The 24,162-nt window shown below is 30.0% G+C and overlaps 1 pseudogene; it reads left to right on the forward strand.

The window, feature by feature from the left end:
- The window catches only part of LOC149062534 (52 kDa repressor of the inhibitor of the protein kinase-like), a 177,648-nt pseudogene that overhangs the window by 144,541 nt on the left and 8,945 nt on the right, over positions 1–24,162 (forward strand).

The following is a 24,162-nucleotide window of genomic DNA, read 5'->3' on the forward strand; positions in this document are numbered from 1 at the left end:
AATCGCCAAAATACAGTTGGGAAAATTCCATTTTGTCCAAAATTCGTTTGCTTTGATTTTAAAATTCACTGTGGATGGACCGGGAAGAAAAATTGGCGTTAAATGTTTTTTTAAAGCTGATAGTGTAATTTTGATGATGGCACTTATATAGCAATGAGATATTCTAAACGCAAATGATAGAGATCGATAAGATTCTCCCGTCGCAAGATATCTATAAAATTTAAAAGATTTTAATATAATATAATATTTATAAAAACAAATTTTAAAACAGACAACATTGAAGTGGTAAACACCGACGACAAAGACCACAAATTATTTTACAATGACTGAAGCTGGTAAATATATTACTAGGTACCAACAGAGCCGGGGGGAGGGGGGTAAGCGGGCTATAGCCCAGGGCTTCCGAAAAAGGGGCCCCCAAAAAAGTATTATGGGCTTGCAGCTTTTCTACAATTATAGCTAAGCAATTTAAAAAAAATGATTTTGACAACATTTATTTTAAGATACATATACATTCATATTAAATTAAAAAATAAAATACATGTAGCCCTTGTCTATGTGAGGTTAATAAAAAAAACAGATTTATAATATATTTATTATCTTAGGAGATATCGCAATCATAGGCGTGCGCAGACCTTGCGATTCGCAATGGGTAAATCCTCGCGGGACACCCTGTATATACGCTTACAATATATAGCTCGTAAAATAAGGGAGGTATAAATACACAATATTTTTATTTTGCATGTATTTTCATATTTAGTATGATCGAATTTATTGTATTTAATTCGATAATAATGAAACTGATCAAAGTATATCGCCGATCATTTATATTTAAAAATTTAAAAAAATATTTAGTCGTAGCATATAAAACACATATTTCTACTATTGATTGAAACTTATAAATTGTATAACTAAAATAATACTTAATGCACGAAAAAAAAAAATTTAGATTCTGAGCGGAGCGAAAATTTTATTCGTTTGGTCAAAAATTTGAAAATGTTATACAAGGTTCCTCATAAGTCAATACAATAGCAGATAGAAAATATTAAAAATATATAGGCACGTTTTTTTTATAACCATTTAAAGTTCAAATTTTGACAAAATTTGTTTAATTGAAAATTTACAAATTCTTCAGTTGTTAAAAATTTATAAAATGTTTAACTTTTATAGCTAAGGATTAAAAATTTGAAAAAAGGTTCCACGTAACATAATGAATCTAATTTGATTAATTTGGAATTTATTTTATAGGTACCTACATTTTTTTTAAAAATAATATAATTAATATTGTATAAAAATCCAAGACTGAAAACTCATCTCCGATCAGAATCGTTTTTCGTATACAATGATATTATATCATTGATTTCAAATTTAATACCATTCATTACAGTAACCCACTTTTAAACTACTATACAGCAGAGCGACATCCACTTACTTACCCGCTTTTTTTTATATAAAATTAGGGCCTCCCAAAATAAATTAGCCCAGGGCCACTTATTTCATTTATCTGGCTCTAGGTACCTAGTAGATAATAAAGTATTGTTATTTGGTAGACTCATACATTTAAGTGAACTTACTTACCTCAAAGTGACCGCTAATTTTTCGTCTGGTGTAATTGGTTTTCTTACTCTATTTGAAGGAGGTAATGTAATATCAAATTTTATCAATGATAGCAAATATGAAAATTGATCAAAATTTAAACGGAAAAACTCTCGAAATTTTTGTTTGTTGTGATTTAAATGTCCATTAATTAAAACTTCAAAAAAACCTTCTGTTTCTCTTGTTTGGTATATTTTGTCAATAGAATTTCTTTTAGAAGTACTTGATGCATTTTGAATTTCATCTTCTTCTTGCTCCTCTTCCAATAACAGTTGAATAATTGTGTTATTATTGATAATAATTTGTTCCATCTCTAGTAGTATTGAGTACGTAGTTATTAATTTTAATTATAAAGGTTTAATATAATTGTAATAAATATTTAAATACGTCTGAACACTGCTCTCTCAGGTATGTTACTGAACTTTCCGATATGCTGCGTCGCACGTTGGAAACCAGACGATACGCTGCGGCCAGTCGTTGCGGCTGATCGTTGCGGCCAGTCGCAGCTTGGAAACCGTACCTTAACACCTGCGCAAGTTGCGTCAGACAACTGCATATATCGTAAGATCTGTTGCAGCGCCAACATTTGGTAGCAGAGCGTGGTTTTTGGGACCCGGAGAGGTTCAGTGAGCGTAGGTTGTAGACGTTTATTTAATTAGATATTTATCTGGGTGTTAACTTAGATTAACTTTTGTATGTAACAGGTCAGTTAAATATTGTTCACTATATTGAATTTAATTTGTTACGCGGTCACGTATTTTACGCGCGTTTGATTTTCGGCGTGTATTGTTATATTAATTTCGGCAGTAGTTAGCCGTATTTTCTAAATTATTATTTAAAATTGTATATCAATCGCTGTCATGGCTGAAGCCAAAGACGTTGAGCGTTTAACACGGGGGAGGGTGCGCGCGGATATATTACGTACAAATGCGGTAGCTAGTATACGATCAGTTCACGAGTTAGCGTTGCGCGTTTCGAGTGAACCTAAAGTGGTTCCTCAATTCTTAGTTGCCGTGACCGATTTAGACATGTTATGGTCCCAGTTTAAGTTGGAGGACGAGTCGGTTTTAGATTTTTTAATAAAACTCGACAAGACGAGCGAGTACTCGTCAGGTTTGCCATCCGAAGTCCGTGCACTTATCACCGAATCAAAAGCGATCGCTGATAGTCTCATCCCAAAAGGCGCGGAAGCCGTCGATATGTCGTACATTAATTCAAATTTTACATCTCGTAATGTTCCGACACCATTAGCACCACCGACTGTTATTAATAACTCGAATTCGCGTTTGCCGGAGATACCGTTGCCCAAGTTTGATGGGGATTTCAAGTATTGGCCTACCTTTCGAGATAGATTTAAAGCGTTGGTTGATAGTAGGTCCAATTTAACGCCTATCGATAAGATGTACTATCTAATCGGTTGTCTACGCGGGTCAGCCGCGGAAGCCGTGCGGAGCATACCGGTTGCGTCTGATAGCTACGATTTAGCATGGACAACGTTATCTAATAGGTTCAATCGCCCGCGCATGGTTGCGACATCTTTAGTCGACAAATTGTTGAACGTCCCGTCGTCCACTCAAGAGTCCCTTCTAGAGTTAACAAGTTTTTTATGTGAGTTCAGCGAATCCGTGTCATTATTGAATGCGCTGAACATTCCGGACCTCAGTTCATTTTTATTATTCGCGTTAGCCTTCCGCCGGCTCCCTATATCCACACGTATACTTTTCGAATCAACCGTGACATCCGACTACCCGTCAAAGAGTGAGTTGCTAACTTTTGTTGAGTCACGGGTGTCTATATTAGAGCTCGTCGGCGATTCGTCGAGTAGAACCAACAAAGGCACCACGGCGTCAAAACCATTTTACGGCGATCAGTTGCGCAAGGTGGGAGATCGGCATAAAGGGCAACAGTCGTCTCATGTTACGTCATTTGTTACCGCCGCGCCGAATAAGACTTGTCCGTGTTGCTCAGAGCCTCACTTATTAGAGTCGTGTTCCTGATTTAAGTCCTGGACAGTCGATGACCGTACACGTTGGACCCGGGAGAAAAAATTATGTTTTATGTGCTTTAGCGCTAGTCATTGGTCTAATCAATGCAAGTCTAAGACCCGATGTCACTTATGTAATCACTTATGCTACCTACCGTTTTATATACTTTTGGGGCGCCCTTTATTATTCATATTATTATTGATGAGTTTTATATTGTAATATTATCAACTGTAATTATTATATTGTCATTAAGGGAATCTGTTCCCGACATAAGCAGCTGTTATTTTTATTGTTCACGTAATAAGTTGGTCACCCTATCTCTGTCTAACACCTGCGCAAGTTGCGGCAGACAACTGCATATATCGTAAGATCTGTTGCAGCGCCAACAGTTACAGTCCTTAAATTATATTGTTGTTGTACCGATAGTTTGAATTTTGATAGCAGATCTGCGAGTAGGTTATTTACCATAGTTTAATATCAATGTTATTTACACTTTTGTACAGTCACTGTTCGAACTTGCCGCCTTCAGCCACTATTCTTATGCCGTGCGGCAACCGGTCGCGAGACAGCGCATCGCGCGGTCATTGACCTCGGCAAATCCGTCGCCGCCAAAGTCAGTCGGTCCTACGCTTTCCATTGAGCGGTCCGTGCGTTCCATTGTGTCCGGCCGTTCTCTTCGTCGCCCTGTTTTTCCGCGACCATCTCGTGGCGTGACACTTATACTTATTGTGTCGTTTTTCTGTTCGTACTGTCACTGTGCCCGCAATTATTAATAATTATCGCGACCGGCGAATTCGACGTTACGTGCTTATTGCGTAACGCCGCCTGCGGTATCGCGATTACGTAAAGTTACGCATTACGTAATCCGATCACCCGCCGTGTTCGAGTGCCGCCGCGCCGTTCATTATCAACACCGCCGTATCAGCTGCTGCCGCCACCAACGCCGCCGATACTGACCGTCCCGACCGTGGCGCATGTGCCGACCGGTATTTATGATATCTCTATCTGCCTAGTATCAATGTTATTATTATTTATTCATTATTGTCATTATTATTGTCATTCTGTGTGGCGTGGCTCCCGTGGAGACGTCCGCGTAAGCGCCACTTTGTTAACAGCATCAATATATTATTATTTATCTCTATACACCTTCTTGTTATTATTACGAACGTATCTCAATTCCGTGAACACCACATTTTATTTATAGTTGTCCGGCCAATGCTCGATAATAGCCGGTAACGAACAGTCACAAACGTCTTTGATTTTTCTTACCTCAGTCATAAATTAACAGTGTGACTGTTACTATTTTTACTGTATTTTTTAAATACATATACTGGCGACATTGTGTTCTGATGATAATTGACAGCCAAGTTTTTAGATTATATTATTTTTATTATATTTTTAGATGAGGTAGATACCTCATGTTCACGCCCATCATTAAGGGGCTACCCGAAGGACCACTCGTTAACAACCGAGACGAGATTGTCTCTATTTATGCTTTTTGCAAAGGTGCCTACTACTAGCAAGTAAGCAACCGAAGTTGCCTACGCCTTATTATTTCCAGATAGGCAATTATAGTTGCACGACGACGACGAGGATGGGAAATGGGACAGACCGAACTTTGGAATTAGGATGATGCAGTTTAATTATGGAGAGGGGTCTCTGGGATTGATTCTTGTTTGGTGCAATAATCCCAGCGCTCACAATATAAGGCCAATACTTAGAAACTAATTTAATTACTACGGAAGTCAGGAGACGGTGATACGCTGCAGACGACGCCGCTCGGGAAACTGACTCTCGAAGACCTGGGCGGCCTCTCACACAACGTCCATTGGCACGTTGCTGGCGGACTTACGCGGACGACTCGTTCGTTACGATGTGTATGATAATAATAATAATGACTTACGCGTTCAAGTTTTGTACGATGTCGTGGTTTATTGAATGGATGGTTGTACAGCGACACAAAGTTTAATAACAATACTAACAGTGAGCAACCAGGCGCACAGTGCAGTAATACATAAAAGAAGTATAATATAGATTTGGTGTTCACTGTTGTGGTGAACAACACATAATAATATAAAGATTGCTTTAATAGCGGATAAAAAAAAAAAGCACAAGAGCGAGACAACCTTTTTTTGTAGACGTAGATACACGACAGAGACCCAGCATACGAAAAAAAAAGATAATAAAAACAAAAACAAGGGCGTTGGCCGTATAAAGTAAACAGAGAAAACAAGATATGATTACACAAAATGATAATCATGCCCAAAGACAGCGGATATACAATAATAACGGATAAAGAATATTGATAAGTATAATGAATACTAACATAAGAATAATACACATTTAAATAATGAGAGGTATCGGTGAAACCGAGAGAATATGATAAGGAAAGGACGGTCGTCGTCGCGGCGCCACGGTAACGATATCGTATCGCTAATTACTAGGCGCGAACACCTCATAGGTATTCTTGTCTATGGTAGATATTACCTTTTATCGTGCACAAAACAATACTAAATAATGACTGATTAAAAATTAAAATTATTATCTTTTACCTAATCTTAAATAGGTATGTAGGCCGTTTAATCGTGGGCAAAGGAGATTACACGTGATTATCCGATCAGTGACAGTAATGGTCCAATTACTTATAATTTATAATATGACATCATAACCATCAGTTATTGTAGCTACTAGCGAGTATGTACTTGATGTATTACTACAATAATATCACTTTATGCCATGGGTTTAGGCGATATCGATTTTTATTACTTTCAACTTCTAGTCTTTATATTTGATAAGTATTTAGTATTATCATGACCAGTGCCGCAATCGCCTTCAGTGGGGCGAACTGTATGACACCCTGACAAATGGGTGTAATAGAATACATTTGGGGCTAGCTTTAGTTTACTGTGCAGTGTACTTGGTGACTAGATTTGTAAAGGGTTTTACGCCGAGGCATACAAATCCTAATTTCTGCGCTATCTACTGATTAGGTATAGCAGATTTACACACAAACACCTACCCAAACCACTCAACTTTGAGCAGCTATATCTCACCAACGGATTAACGAAAAATTAAAATTTGGACGTGAAAATTCTTAAAAAATATTTATTTAGCTATTTAGCTTTATTAATTTATAAAATTTTTACCATGGGTTCCCATTTAAAAATCAAAAGTTGATAGTGGTTTACCTGATAAATATAAGTGTGAAAATATTAAACCTTAACAAAAATGTATAAAACAAAAATATTGGAAAAATGTCAATACTTTTTGAAATAATGAGTGTTCTATGATAAAAGATTCACCCTGTATAGTTTCGTTGTTTAAATAATTAATGTTCGTCACGGATTTACATTTTATGCGTTTGTTGTTTTTCTCGCTTGGTGGTACTGTAGTGGTAACCAGCTATACTTACTACTTAGCCATGTCGAAAAAAAGGTATTTTTGATATTTTTTAAATGAATCCATGAATTAATTTACCTAATATAATATTCTAGGGATAAAGCCCCCCTAACTTTAGGGTCTGGTTACGCCTATGAGGCTCAGTTTTAAATGACTTAAAACTAATAAAAAATTTATTTTTTTTAAAAATCAGTAGCTGATTGCATGGAAAAGTTGACGAATAGAGGTGAAACAAAATTTATGAATTGTAGACCAACAATAAATTTTATCAGAAAAATTAATATTTTGGTTGATGCAATGAATTCAAACACAGAAAAATATGGTCTGCAAGCTGACCCAAAATCACATAGCAATAAAGTATGTTTTTAACTTTGTGTCAACGGTAAAATAAATTAATACGTTCACTTTGTAGGTTCTCAGGGATTTCATTGATTACCTGGAAGCATGGGAACTAAAAAGCCAAGATAAAAGATTCCGTTTTACAAGCCAGAGTGAAAGAGGACTAATTGTTACTATAAAGCAGGGATGGGCAAGGTTAGGTTAGGTTACCTTGCGGCCCGCGTACCTTTTTTATCTGGCCCGCGCTACAGAAATAGAAGTGGATTTTACTAAATTGTCTATTGAAAAACCTCATCCTCAAGTATCACATTAAATAATAATTGTAAATATAAATAAATAAAAATAAAAAATAAAATTTTAATTTTTTTTTGCTTTCTCCTGCGGCCCGCTAGATTTTAAAGTATTTAAAAGTGGCCCGCTAGTTACTTTGAGTTGCCCATCCCTGCTATAAAGAGTACATTATAACTAATAGATTATCTTAGTGAAAAAGTGGGCTATGAATATCTTATGACAAAAAGAATTAATCAAGACACTTCTTGATATTCAAATAAATAATAGTGAAGATATTCAGAAAAAAGCAGATCTAGAATTCAAATTGGACTATTTATTAGACAATGGAGGCTTTGAAATATTAAGTGATCACTTATATTGCGAAAATGTAGATAAATTAAGTATTGATTCAAGTGCTCTAACCTATTTTGTTGGCTATATTGCACGAAATGCAAAAAAGATTCATTTCCAAAAAATTTCAGCTTGCTTTGATTCAATAGTTTCAAAGAAAATAAATTCTTTAGCTGACAATGAGCGATTTGTTAACCTCAGAAGTGAAGGTCACTTGTTTACACCAACAGATAGCTTAATGAAACTTGTTTATAACTTGGAAACAGCCATAATCAATGTTCTGAATAACAATCAGATAAATAAAAATATTCTAGAATATGGTTAATACTTATAATTTTTAATAATTTAAGATGTTTATACTTACCTATATCATAAATATGTATGTATTTCTTTTTTCATTTTTTAATGTATATAGTTATGGATGGAGTAATTTTTCAAGGCATTGGATCTAAAGTTGGTTGTACAGATCATGAATATGAATTAACTAAATACATCGTAAAATTATAACTAAATACAAGAATGATTTTTGCCTGCAAAAAACATAACAACAAAGTGTCAGACCAAAAAAAAAAAACGAAAAACGTTTGAAAAAAAATTCTAGATTAGTATAAACATGTATAAAATATATAATTTCCTAATTTTATACCTATATCCATAGTGTAATAACGAGTAGGTAGTTACTTCAAGCCACAAAATTTGGACACATCTTAATTATATTATATAATTTATGAATACAAAAATAGCTATTTTACATTATTATATTATATATTTATATGTATTATTAAATATATCATAACTCATACATTATAGGTATAACATACTATTACGCATTTCTACAAAAAAAAGTTGAAAACCTTAATAATTTAAATCACATATAAATATTAAAATTTCTTATCCTCTATAGGGTAAGCAGCGAACCTAGCGGCATATTTAACTGGAGTAAAGTTTTCGATCACTTTATCTAAGATGGGCGGGTGGAAGTGTTTACACCTTATCAATCCACCTTGTTTACCGTGTTAATTTTTATCAGTGTCCAGGCCCTGGCTCGGCGACGGCCAACGCAGTTTTGCCAACCTCGCGTATGCTGATCCAGGCATCCACGACAGTCTGACTAACAATACGGCTTCAGACAGTGGTTGCCGATCGGTGGCACGTTCGAATGATCTAAAGGATCGAACATTACTAAAGATTGATCAGTAAGTGGTACATTCACACTTTTTAATGAATCAATAAATTCATTGCTTGTTCAGCCTTGAACTAACAAAATAATCAATAAACATTATTTTCTTCATTCTAAGTAAATATAACTTGTATATAAAAAAAATAGTAACAATAATATAAACTATCATAGAAATATAGAATATAAGACATATATAACATATGCATGTATAAAATACCTACCTAATATTCTCAATTATTTCACTGGCAACAATATGAACGGTGCTTATTTGTTGTACTCCTAAAAACAGGGTAGATATTATTAATTTATGTTACCTATACTATATTACAACTAATTTCCATTGTTACTAATCTTAGTGTGAATCAAACAACATGAAAAAAATTCTAAAACACACAAAGCATTTGTTCTCTAGAATATCTTAATATTATGTTCTTTAAAAAAAAATGTCTACAAATAAAATAAATTTATTATTTATATTTATTCAACGAAAACAATTTTTTTAATAGCTAAACTATACACACCAATTTAAATATTATCCAAATTTAAACTGATCACTTAATATTTCAAAGCCTCCATTGTCTAATATATAGTCCAATTTGAATTCTAGATCTGTTTTTTTCTGAATATCTTCACTATTATTTATTTGAATATCAAGAAGTGTCTTGATTAATTCTTTTTGTCATAAGATATTCATAGCCCACTTTTTCACTAAGATAATCTATTAGTTCTAATGTACTCTTTATAGTAACAATTAGTCCTCTTTCATTCTGGCTTGTAAAACGGAATCTTTTATCTTGGCTTTTTAGTTCCCATGCTTCCAGGTAATCAATGAAATCCCTGAGAACCTACAAAGTGAACGTATTAATTTATTTTACCGTTGACACAAAGTTAAAAACATACTTTATTGCTATGTGATTTTGGGTCAGCTTGCAGACCATATTTTTCTGTGTTTGAATTCATAGCATCAACCAAACTATTAATTTTTCTGATAAAATTTATTGTTGGTCTACAATTCATAAATTTTGTTTCACCTCTATTCATCAACTTTTCCATGCAATCAGCTACTGTTTTACTGAAAAACTTATTTATAAAATAAAATATATAGGTGTGTATTATAATATTATAATTTAAATGCTAAGACTTCAATCACGGAAAGCTATACACAACAAGTTACATAATTAATCATTTTCAAATTCTTTAACATTTAGCTATTTAGCTGTTCCCATTTTAACTTCCTTAATTTAATTAATAATAATAATAAGTTACTTTAACTTCACCAGCCAAAATATTCTCTTAACTATCTCAGTCTTTTTATAAATGTTACTTACTACCATAGCCATTTTAACATTCATCTTTTGAAAATGCTGTGGATACAGATGATCATTTGTTAATGTATAACATAATTTTATATATTTTAACTCATCGTGTTCAACTAAATACTTCCAATGATCAAATTGTACTAATCCATCAGGTGTCTAAATAAAATGTATACAATGTACTTAATATATATATATACATACTAATATGAAATATACAATTATATATTATGTTACTTGTAATTGCCGTTTGACGTCAATATGTTAAAATGATTTTAAAAAATATCATTTTTTACCACAAGTGTTTTGTTTTTTAAGACTCTTGTCCACATTGTTTTAACCAAGTGTGTAAAATCTGATGTAAGCCACAGTTTTCTTTCAGGATCTGATGGATGTTGACAGAAAACATTTGTGTTGGTAATACCTAACAAATTCCACATGGGCCACCATCAGTAACAACATTATGCACTTGAAATCCAGATTTTTCTAATAATAATATCGCTTCAACTATAAGTTTTTCAAGAACTTTATTTGGAGCAGCCCCTTTACTCAAAAACGCTCCGATTGTTTGTATCCATGCCCCTTGATATGGCTGATACATAAATACCAAGGCATAGTAACCCATTTCGTTTTTTTGGTGTTCAGGAGTATATATGCCAAGATCAACCAGTCCATCGACACATAAAGTTGATTTATTGAAATTAACAGAAGGAGAAAGAGACATTTCGTCTAAAAGTAAACATCCTAAAAATCATCATTAATTAAATGTAAATAAAAAGTACTTTACATTTGTTTTAGCAATGATTACCATGGCGTTCAACTGCTGGAATTTTTGAAGCTTTCTCTTCTAACATTTGGAACATACTTTGTTGGAATCCATATGCTGGCTTTAATTTCTCTATGTAATGCCGTAGTGTGTTAGGTGTGGAAAGTGGTAAAATTTTTTCTGTACACATTTTATGATAAAGTGCTGGACTCTTTATTTTCATTAATATACATTCATATACCCAATTATGTGTATATCTTATTCCATGCTTGGATTGAGCTAAACATGCTTTAAAACACATTATTTTTATTACTTGTTGTTGTTTTCGTGGCATTGTTTTAATCATATTGTCAACTGTCTCTTCTTTTAATTTTGAAAATTCATTTTTTAAACTTAGAATACTCGATTTCATTATTTTCACCTATTAAATAATATGCATAAGATGTATTTTTCTAATTATAAAACCTAATTATTACATATTATATTTTACAAAATGTGAACCTTATGAGAAAGTCTACGTGCTTGTTGAGTTCTTCTATAAGTTAACTTCATCGTTGAAAGTTTTGTTAAAAATATATCTTTGTTTTTAGTAACATTTTTTTTGAGATTTGAACCATATCGGCATCGGACTTTCCTCCCTTCGATGTAAAGAAGACATATAGGAGACCAATGAACCGACTTAATTGAATTGTATCCAGGACATATTTTTGTTTTTTCAATATTTATAAGTAATTTCTCTACATCACTATGAGTATTAAAATAATATTCATTGTTTGTATCTTTACCTCTAATAAATACCTAAGTAATAATGTGATTAATTAATAAATTAGTTTTAATAATTCTTCAAGTATTTATTTATTATACCTTTGCTTTAGTAGAAGAAATAACTTTAAGACATTTATCTATTAAAATATCTTCAACACGTGTAAAAATTAATTGTAGTACACCATGGAAACCCCACATTGTGCCTGGTAATTTAACATTTTTAGCATCCTGATAAATATTGTATTATAATTTCAGGTACATTTAAATGAGCATCTTCATCACAAGAAATGTCTTCATTTAAAATCATTGGTTTTATAATCGTTTCATTTAAACTCTGTTGATAAAATTAATAATCAAGCTAATCATAAAAAAAATATATTTATATATTTTTAAATATGGTAAACGTACAATGGAAGAATACATGCCAGAATAATTAATTAAATTGAGAATTGTAACTAATATTATTAATAAAAAAATGAATAATATTTGCATAACAAAATAGGTACCAATTTCATTTAGAATATTACGTTTAAAATCATTCTTTTTGAAAATTTTTTTTAGTGATGATCCTGCTTTATGGATATCAAATAAGGTAACCAGAGATTTTATTTGTAGAAATGGATTTAATCAGAACTTGAATGTGATTTTTCACAATCTAAAACGCAATACCAGTATATACGTAAAGGACAATTTAGACCTCATAATAGGTACTTAAGTAAAGATTTATTTAAAACAACATTAATTAATGGTAAAATATGTGAAACTTTGTTACTCAGTTAGTAATGATAAAATATACTACATCCCATGTTATTTGTTTGGAAATACTTCCAATTTTTCACGAAAGGGATTTTCAAACTGGAAACGTTCAAATAAAATTAATACTTATAAAAGTTCAACCATGCATAAAACCTATACATTTAAAATGAAGCATCGTTCATCAGATTTTGGAAAGTAGACTTTTAACTTACATGTAAACTTCGAACTGAGATTAATTACTGGATTAATATGCTCAATTTGTTTGTTTTGTTGTTAAATCATTATCTAGTCATGGATTATCATTCAGAGGCGGAGATGACAGTTTTGAATCTCCTGGTAAAAATAATGGCTATAAAACTTATTGCTTAAGGTGCAGTTCCTAAGGAAGCGTCGAGTAACGCGCGACCAGCCCGGCTGATGCGGCGCGTTTTGAATTTTTGCCGCGTGACTGAATAGGTATTCCTTTCATAGTTTCAAACTACAAATCTCAGCCGCAGCAGACGCGCGGCAGAACTTATTTACTTTAATATCATCATTAGATCATATTTTATTTTAAAAGTATGATATGATATCATATTAATCGTTTGCATCGTGTTACATAATAAATAAAATTAAAATTCATATAATATCTAGTTGTGATATTTTTTTTTTTAGCTTTTACGAGCCATTTATTAGGCTCTTTGCTTCTAAAACCAGTTCTCCCCATACATCTCTTGCATAGGCTAAATCTAAGTTTCCATTCCAGTTCGGCTTCAACTCCTCTATATCTCTTCTAACTGCATCTAGCCATCTTTGCCTTGGGCGTCCCCTAGGTCTTTTCAGATATATTTGATTCACCATAACCATCTTTATGAGGGACCCATCAGCTCTCCACGCATGCCCACTCGAGGCAAGTCTTGAACTCCTTACGAACTGTACTATGTCCTCTTTTGAATATAGATTCTTCACATCCTCATTTAACCTCCTTAGCCATTTTTGCTCAATGTCATCGAAAACAGGTCCATAAATAATAGTTATGATATAATATAAATTATATAAATTTAAACCAGTCCATACATAAAAATGTATTACAAATTATCAAAATTAAGTAAATTAGTATTTAACTAGTATTTAACTTAAAAACAAAACTAAAATTAAAATTATAAAATATATTTATTTAAACATTTGATGTATTGTGTTAGTTACTCAAAATTCTCCAAAATTTTATTAGCAATTCATATGTTGAGATTTAAAATATTCAATGACTAATACTGATATTCTGAAATGCTGAATGCATTTATATTAATTATTTATATTAATTTTCATTATTATTATTTATAATTTATATGCATTATATTTATATTCTCCAATGAATCTTGATAAATAAATATATATTAAATATTTTAATCATTAGTTTCTGGTGTTATGGATTTTACACACAACACAAAATAAAATGTACGCACCAATTGAAGATTAAAATAATGAATGTATTTTTATTAAAATTGGTAGTAAAAATCTTAAGTATAGCTACAAATTGTTAATCGGACACTGGTTATTCTACGACTCACTGACTCCCCTGTGTGTTGTCGTGACGGTGCTCCGTCTCACATAAAGAAAACCCTTATTCAGCGGTTCCCACGGTAGCAACGTCGTACGACACACACTCTGTGTTATCGTTGTAATAAAATATGTGTTAATATATGTTAATAACATATATAGATATATAAAACTAAAATATGTACCATTCAGGGGTTCTTAACACTGGTAAATGTGTATAGGAACCATGAAAAACTACATTGTCAAATATAATAATTGGATAGAAAAAATAAAAACAAATAATTGAATAAAAATATTATACTTTTTTGATAAAAAAATTGAGATATTCAATTAATAAAACAACTGTAGTACCTGTGACAAAATAGTTAATGCTATAAAGAACATGGACCAAAAGGTACAAGTGATCATGAAGTCTGACTCAAGAATGAAATCATTAGCTTTACCTATTCCTACATTGCCCAGTGCTTTCATCAACTTATTACCAGCGAAATCCATAGAAGAAGTTGATTTAATTGAATCTATTTTATCAGATGACAGTGATGGGTTAAAACACCAAGAAGAATTAGTGAGTTCTTGTATTGAATCATATGTTTTTTAAATTGTATTTACTATATGAAATATATTATTACTTATATTTAAAATCAAAAGTATTCAATAAATATGTACCAACATTGATATTATAGCTTATTTTAGCTCTTATATGATACAATATATTATATCATATATATATATATATTATATATATATATATATATATATATATATATATATATATATATATATATATATATCATATATATATATATAAATATATTACATGTAACGTATAATAAATAATAATACGATTATATTTTATTAATCTGGAAAAAATACTAATTTTCAAATATATTCATGAAATTACACTCTAATATATATAAATATATATAAAATTATGGTACAAATTTTTTTAAATTACAGAAATCTTATATTTATATGAAAGTTGGGAATATAAGCTCTTTTAGTGCAGCAATAAGGCATGCAATAGATACATGTTTCGTCTATGAAGTTCTGTCCTCCTTCAGTTATAAAGGGAAAACCAAACGCAGTTTTATTAAATTAAAATTATTTTCTATCATTTATGGTGAGTATTTATATGCTTTATAATGATTAAAAAGGATGAATATAACATTTACAATATTGTTTTTGTTATTTGTTATAGATGCTTTATCTGGTTTTCGAACAGATCCTCAAAAAGAAATAACATTTCACAATGTAACCGACAACTACATCAGACATTCTGGCTTTATTTCTAAAAATATAACTGCAGTATAGATATATAACTAAAAAGTATCTATGAAAGAATTAATATAAATTTCTGTTTTTTCTAATCTAGTATATTTCTAGTATTATAGGTATATAATATAAATATTAAATAGGTACTTGCAATGTATGAAAAAAGAAAAATTCTGCTGTACTCAAGGTATATCAATAAGCTTTATTATACTATTATTTTTTACATTCTGTATTTTGATTTAAGTAAATAACAATATTATACTTAAATAAGCATTTATAAGTAAACTGAAATTATTATTATTATTATTTATTTATGTATTATTATTTCTACAAATAATAAGAACATATATAAAGGCATTACTATCATATTTTAACATTTTGCATTTCAACCATAAATGTATATTTATTTAATGATCGATTTGTATTATTATTATGAATGTAACTACTAAATAAATGTAAATATATAATTCATTTAATAAATATATTTGTTCCTATATATATAGTATATACATATTTTTAATTTAAGCTGGTAATTAAATTCTTAAAATAAAAAATAAAAACAGAAAATTTGATATAACTTGTGGCAAAAGGTAGCTCTAGTTCATAGAACTGAGATTGGTGGTCCTCGGAACAGTTCTTTTCCATTTTTTTTAATTTTGTGATTATAAACAATCATATCTTTTTTTTAATCTATTTAACCTAACCTATGGTTTTCAGGGAAAATGTTAAGTCTATTTCTTTATTAAGTTTAAGAATATATATTACATATTTACATGTAACCCAAGCGTCCCAAGCTATATCATATTGTATAATAATGTGATCATACGAATATTAAAACCTGTTTGCTACAAAAAAAAAAATATTTATATTGACAAGATTATGCATCATCATTGCTAGGATTTTATTTAATTATAAGTATAATTAGTTTTTGTGTAGGCGGGAATGGCAACCTACGAGTTAAAAATGTTGAATACAGTTTTTCCATAATACAGTGAAACCACTGAATACCGGGCGACCACGGAACTGTAAGAAATGCCTATGCCTGCTATTTGGAATGGTAGAAAATGAGAAGATTCATGTTCCTAAAAAAAATTGGCAATCGAGAGGTGTTTGCTTTTGAGACGTTTAACTGTAGAGAGGATATGGAATATTAATTACTTATACATTATAATCTTAAGACATGCGTTATATATGTATAATAATAATTATAATAGTATAATTTGTACATACTAAATATATTTCTATGTATATAATATATATAATATATATATACTCGTATATACGGTTACAGTATTAAACATTGAACTGTTATAACACTAGCTGATAAACAATGTATGAACCGTAAATTCAAACAAATTAAACCGTTATTACACAAGGAATTACACCGTTATTACACAAAGGCACAGTTCAAATAAAAACCCAAATGGGTAGTTGCACGGTTATTACACTGACAAATACACTCTGAATACACGGTTTAGCCTATACAAAAAATCGGTATTCAAAATCAGAAAAAACCGTTCACTGAACAAGATTTACACCGTGTTTTAAACCATCAGAACTAAATATTTTAAACGCTGTGTAAACCATAAATGCTACTCGGGTTATTTCAACAAGTTCTCGTGTACACAGACACAAAAAAAAAAAAATAATAAAAAAAACACAACATTGTAAAATCAATACAAAATTGAAAATGTCTAAAATTGAAATCAATATCAAAAATTTTAATTTCGATTTCAAGCGCTGCAAAAGATTAATGAAAGGCACAAAAAAAAAATTTAAAAAACATCAACGTAAAATCAATACATTTATCGCCCCGTTTATTTCAGAAGTTAACACTAAATTATACTATACTTCATTATTAATATTATAATATATATCATTTTCAAAATTTATTTAATTAGTAAAATATAATATTACAATCTAATTATTATAATAATTAAATGTAAATAAATATACTTACCACTTTTCTTTAAACGCGTGGATATTTCTTTTCATACATTTTCTTTTATGTGTATGTCTTTATACGCATTATGTTGTAATCATACAGACATGGATGTTTGCTAACATAATCAGCCAGCACTCCAGCAGAGAATCCTCTCCAAATGTAAAAGTCACTTTTGAAAACATTTTACAAAAAAATATATTAAACAACAACAAAATTATATGTACTCAACGATGCTTGATCGCGTGTCTCGAGCGTTTTGACAACCTACGGAGCGGTCGTCAGTCGCGCGTCTACAGACGCATGCGCCGCGCGGCGATGTGAGGAATCGCTTACATATTTTAAAAATAGGTAAAGAAGTCCCAGCGCGACCAAAAATAGAATCGAGCCGCGTCAGCCGCACCGGTCGCACGTCACTAGACGCTTCCTTAGGAATCGCACCTTTACTCCCTTTTTATCAAAACATATATTAAATTAAGGAAAATGCTGGACACAAAGCTGAACCAATATTTTTTCTACATTTAATAAGCATAATATTAATATTAAATTTCTTAGAGTTCAACATATGATAATGCCGTAAATATGTCTGGTGCTTATTCAGGAGTTCAAACTTGAATTAAGATTTAAGTTAGTAGTACCACTTGCTGATTTTGTTACATGTTCTGCTCACTCATTGGATTGTGTGCAGCTGGTTGTTGTAGTGTGGCAAATAATTATTTTTTATTTGTAAAAAATTTATATGTTTTTTTTCATCATCAACTCACCGCTGGCAGATACTAAACTAACATGCTGAATCAACTCTAAAAGGACTTTCAGTAACTATATGGTCTGATAGAAATGATGAATGTCAGAGTTTTAATAAAAATTGGACATCTGTAAAAAATGCATCGCAAGAGCTAGTAGATACTGATAGTGAAAAACATTACACGTAGTGAAGCCAGTGGATTGTACGGAATACGAATAAATTAGAAACTGAATTTATGACATCACTATGGTGTGATATTCTTCAAATATTTAATAATGTAAGTAAAAAATTTCAATTTATTAAAATATATCTCAGTTCTGTTGTTGAATTGTATGATACACTAATAGAATACGTATTAGGTGTATTAAGACATTACGAACAATGTTCAATACCTATGAAAAATTGGCTCAAGACAAATTTGAAGAAAATGTTCTTCAGTTGGAAACAAAAACTATAAAAAGAAAAAAAAACAAATTGATGAGTCCAATGAACCGGATACTGTGTTTAGTGGCTATCGACACTTAAAAATAAATACTTTTTATTCTATCTGTGATAATTTGTTGAATGGATTAATAATGAGAAAAGAGGCCTATGATAATTTAATTTCAAAATATTTATTTATATAGAAGTTACAAGAACACAGTACATCCAAAATAAGAAAAGCCAATAAATGTTAAGTAGGTACACAATTTACATTGAGGATTTAGATGAATGTATACATTTTCAATGTTTATTGAAGACATTGGAAAATCCGCCAACGAGTTTACTTCAAATGGATTTATTTAAAAAAAAAATTGATCTGGTAACTACTTATCCATACATTAATATAGCATTTCATATGTTTTTATGCAAACCAGTTTCAAATTGTTCAACGGAAAGATCATTCACAGCTTTAAAACCTATCAAAAATTATTTAAGATCTATCATGCCATCTGATAGACTTAAAAGCTTGGCAGTTCTTGCAATTGAATCGTCGAAAACTTATAAACTAGATTTTAGTGAAATTATAAAAACATTTACTGAGAAACAGGCAAGGAGAAAAAGTATTTAAATTTGTTAAAACTTAAAGTTATAAGTTTAAGTTTTTTTTACTGGAGTGTTAAACAAATAAAATTATGCATAATATATTATGATTATATGTATATTACACCTACTATCTATACTTTAGTTATAATTACTAATAATAAATGTCTAATATGCTTAATTGTCAATACAAATTCATATTAATAATAGGTATTATTAAATTTGATTAAAGGCGAAATGCATGGCGGTAAACCGCAACGTTGCGCGCATAACTATGTAAAAACAGAAAATCAAAGTTTTAGAAGCATATAACTTCCAAAACAATGATTTGAACATTGTTTTTTACACCGTTGTTCTTAACTCATTTAAATACAATATGTTTCAAAAAAAAAAAAAAAAAAAAATCATAAAAACGAGATGTAATTAAAGTGAGTTTGTTCCTTTATTTAAAAATTAAAATACAAGTACTATTTTATAATTTGAAATATGTATTTATAATTTTTATTTTTAACACTGAACATTCACCCCCTCCCCGACATAAAAAAGGGGGATGGAATTTCATAAGTGCCCCGAGGTGCATATTTTCTTAATACGGCCCTGATTAAACATTAATTAGATTATCTATAAAATTCTAAAAAATTCTAAATAAAAGTTTCACTATTGAAGTATAGATACATTATATTACGAATTACAAATTAGAAATTTTAAATGCATTGTCCTATAGCATTAAAAAAATAATGCACTTTGAGTTGAAATCCTTCCTATCGCCTGACAGTTTGTCACTACTTTTTTTTTATTCTGTACATGAAGGAAATACTTATAGTTAAAGCCTGTAGGTACTATAATCATGATTTATGTTGCTATTGTGTGTTTCGCATTAAATAAATTGCAATAGGTATAACTTATGGTAAATAAATTATTTATAATAATCATTAAGTTAATTTTTTTTAGCCTATATTTGTAGAGTATCAATAAAAATTATTAATTTTAATTTATAATCATACATTTTGTATTAAAATTACAGTATCAGACTAAATTATTTTTACAACTTTAACACATGTATGAATGCATGATAATGTATATTGTATATTTTTATTAATTATTTATTATTGTCTGGCTTGGAATAAATCTTATCATTACATTAAAGAGTATAATATATATAATATATATATATTATATTTAATATTAATGTATATTAAGATATCCTAAGTTCATGGTTTATAATCTGTATGTATACTAATTACTAGTCGTTTAACGTTTAAGTATCTATAAATATATAATCTTATCAAATATCAATTCACAAGTCATGAATTACGATTTTGAGATTATAAACTTATTTAGATACATGATGTTTGAAAATGTTTGGAACCACTTACTTGCCATAAAGAGGCACCATATATATAATAAGATATCTTATTATGTCTATGAGAGGCACACCTTTTTCGTTTACGATAACATTTAGGTTACCTACATTGAAGACAATTCTCATAAAAATTATTGACTTTTTTGATTTTGCGAAGCAACTACAGTGTTTGCTCTATCTACATAGGTTTTAAAAAGAAAATTATTTTATTTACCTACTACCTATTACATAAACGAATACCTATATAGGTAGTAGGTACCTACCTATTCTAAGAAGTAAGAATAAATATACCTTATTTATTCATCTCCTAGTTCCTTGTATAGATGATTGTTTAAAGCCACCACTGATACAGTGATACATTAAAAAATGTATAATATTTTGTTCATTTACATACCTTTTAAAATAATATAATAAATTACTATGGCCAACACTTGTATAATGTATTTACATATTTTTATTGACTGATTCAAAAAATAGTTAGTTTATACCAAAATTTGTTTCATAACCTAACAATGATGTATATGAAATTCTATTTTAGCATATTTATATTTTTAGGGAATTTTTTAGTATTTTGTATATTTTTGGAGTATATTTCAGATCTTAAAGACACGGAAATCACAAAAACTTAATTTGTTTCACTCATGTATGGGTTAATATTATACTTATTATAATCGCTAATCATTAAGGTCAAAAATTATATACCTGTATGCCGTTATATTTTTTCTTACCTATCACTCGGTGCACACGAATTGCGTACTAAAACAGGTAGACGAACCTTTTTGAACGAATTGTGTCCCGGACGCAATTCGTGTTACTTTTTCATCACTTAACATTTTTTGAGGTTTCCAAATTTATTTTTAATTTTGATATTTTTAAATTTTTAACAAAATAATAATAATTAAATATTTATCATTAATATTATATTATTATATGAAAACTTACTTTTAGTGGTTTGTACTTTTAGGCCGGAGGCAAGGCCTATAGACACGGCGTATTAGCCGCGTTTCGAACGCAGCGTATTTCGCGGGGTTTTCTATCGAATTAAAAATAAACCAAAGCATTTTTAGCTCGATGGACAAGCGACGGTATACACATTGTAAAGCAATAGCTCCGACCAGATGGATATTTTCGATAAAAATATTAAGGACTATACGGACTTCCCAATCGATTAGTAACTAAGGACTTATGACTTATAATTTATATGTTTTATGTTTATGATAAGTAGTATTATATTTTTTACAGTTCAATTTTAATTTTTTATAAATAGTTATGTGATTAATTATGACATTATTATATTTTTACAATTAAATTTCATTATTTTTATATAACCTGGCATATCTTTATTGTGACAATATCGTTTTAGGAACCACTTACAATAATTAACTGTAGATGAAAAACTAACACGAATTGCGTACGGGACGTAGTGCAGTGCAGTGCATTGTAACTAAATCAATCATTTTAAAATGCCGAAATTTAAAACTTTATAAATACCACACAATTCTGTAAATATTGACAATAATATTTTATTATAAAATACTACATGATATATAAAAAAATAAATAATTTAATTAAAAATAGAATATTACTTACAGTAACATTGTTTTAGAGCATATTTTGGCAATTTTTAGGGCATAACTGCATGCATATTTTATAGATTTTAGGGCATATAATGATTGGCCCTAATAATTACCTTATACTCATTCTCATGTTTTAGATAAAAAATTATAAATGATATAATATTATATTGCTTTTTAACGTGTTCAACATGATTATAACTTACATTTAATAACAGCATGACATGTAAATATTAATAATTTTAAGTTAGTTAAATCAAAATGTTAAATAACCTCTATCATATTTAGGTTGAGATATTGTCCTGCGTCTTGTCTAAACATTTTTTTTTACTGATAGACACATTTTGATTTGATTTATTATTGAATGGTTTGCTTAAGACGGAATAGGATTCTTGGTTTTTTGAATTTTGTTTAATCATTTCCAACAACTTAATCTTATTAGTTTTTGAGATTTTATCCCAGTCGAAACTTTCAACGGTCCAGATTTTATTACAGTTTTTACATATTTTGATCAATTTCACTTCATCAGCTTTAGCTGGAAATTGTATTTCCAAATCATTAAAAATGTGATCTATCTTATTTTCTGTTTTCGTGACACCTGTTTTTAAGTCATTGGAGGTCAAATTATTGTTCTCCTGATTGATATTTTTAGGTGTGTTAGTTGTTCTAATTTTGTTATTATTTTGATTTGTCGATTTTACGTCCATTGAATTTATTTTGCCTTTTTCTTGCATTAACATATTTTCAAGGTTTGTGCACACTTGAGGCAATGAGATATTCATTGGGTAAGATAAATGACTAAAATTACAAGAGGCAGATTGTTGTAAATATTCAAAGTTAGTAAAATTATCAGTTGCTCCATTTGTCAATTTTGTACAGGTTGGTTTCATTGAGATAGTCTCGTTTAATTCCAAATTGGATTTTGAAGACATATCATTAATACAATAAATGTTGTTTGTAACAGAACTACTGTTTTTTCTCACACAGTACTTGTAACATATTTTGGGCAATAATAACATATTGTTTGAGTCAAAGTTTGAGCACACTTGAGGTGGTGACACCTTCATCAGGTAAGATGGATATCTGGAACTGTGAGGGATTGATTGCTTAAAACTTCCAAAGCTATGATTACTACAATTTTCAAAGCCAGTGTAATTATCTTTATTCTTCATTTTGAACTCGTTGTTAGCTAGTTTCATTGAGGCAGTGTCATTGAGTTCCTCAGCGGATTTAACAGATAAATCATCTACGTAATTGATGTTCATTACATAATTTTTGTTTTTCCTCACATAATACTTGTTACATATTTTTGGCAATAATAACATATTGTTTGAGTCAAAGTTTGAGCACACTTGAGGTGGTGACACCTTCATCAGGTAAGATGGATATCTGAAACTGTAAACATTTGACTGAAGACGACGTTGACTACTGCTATAAAAACTAGACATTTAAAATTAAATGATACACAATAGAAAGTTACAATAATTGTTTATATTTTTTGTTACTATAGAATATAGACATATATAATATATATGTTTAATATTATATTGTGCCCACTTTACAAGTCTTGACTACAACAGTAATTATTTTGTAGTATTATAATAATAAAATATTATAAAGATTGTTCAATTAAAACTAAATAACTATTAATCACTTACCTAGTACATTCAATAGTAATACAACACAATGACTGAACTCGACTAGAAAGCAGACTGATTGGCAATGATTATTAATTTATAATCGTTTGTGTGAGTCATATGTCTTAAAATAATTTATCTGTACTTCATCATAACATAAAATAATATTTTAACATTTAATTATATATCTTTAATATAACATTATGTTTTTACTCAAATCAAACAAATATTTCCACATAGCACCAGTCACAAAGAGCTATTCAATTTTCCTCGTCATCATCTCTTCTCACAATATTAGCATAATATAAAATACAATAAATTATTGGACAATGTTTACATTATATAAC

This window comes from Diuraphis noxia, unplaced genomic scaffold (assembly GCF_037042655.1).
Source record: "Diuraphis noxia isolate RWA-SAM2 unplaced genomic scaffold, SU_Dnox_SAM2 contig0001, whole genome shotgun sequence".
NCBI lineage: Eukaryota > Metazoa > Arthropoda > Insecta > Hemiptera > Aphididae > Diuraphis > Diuraphis noxia.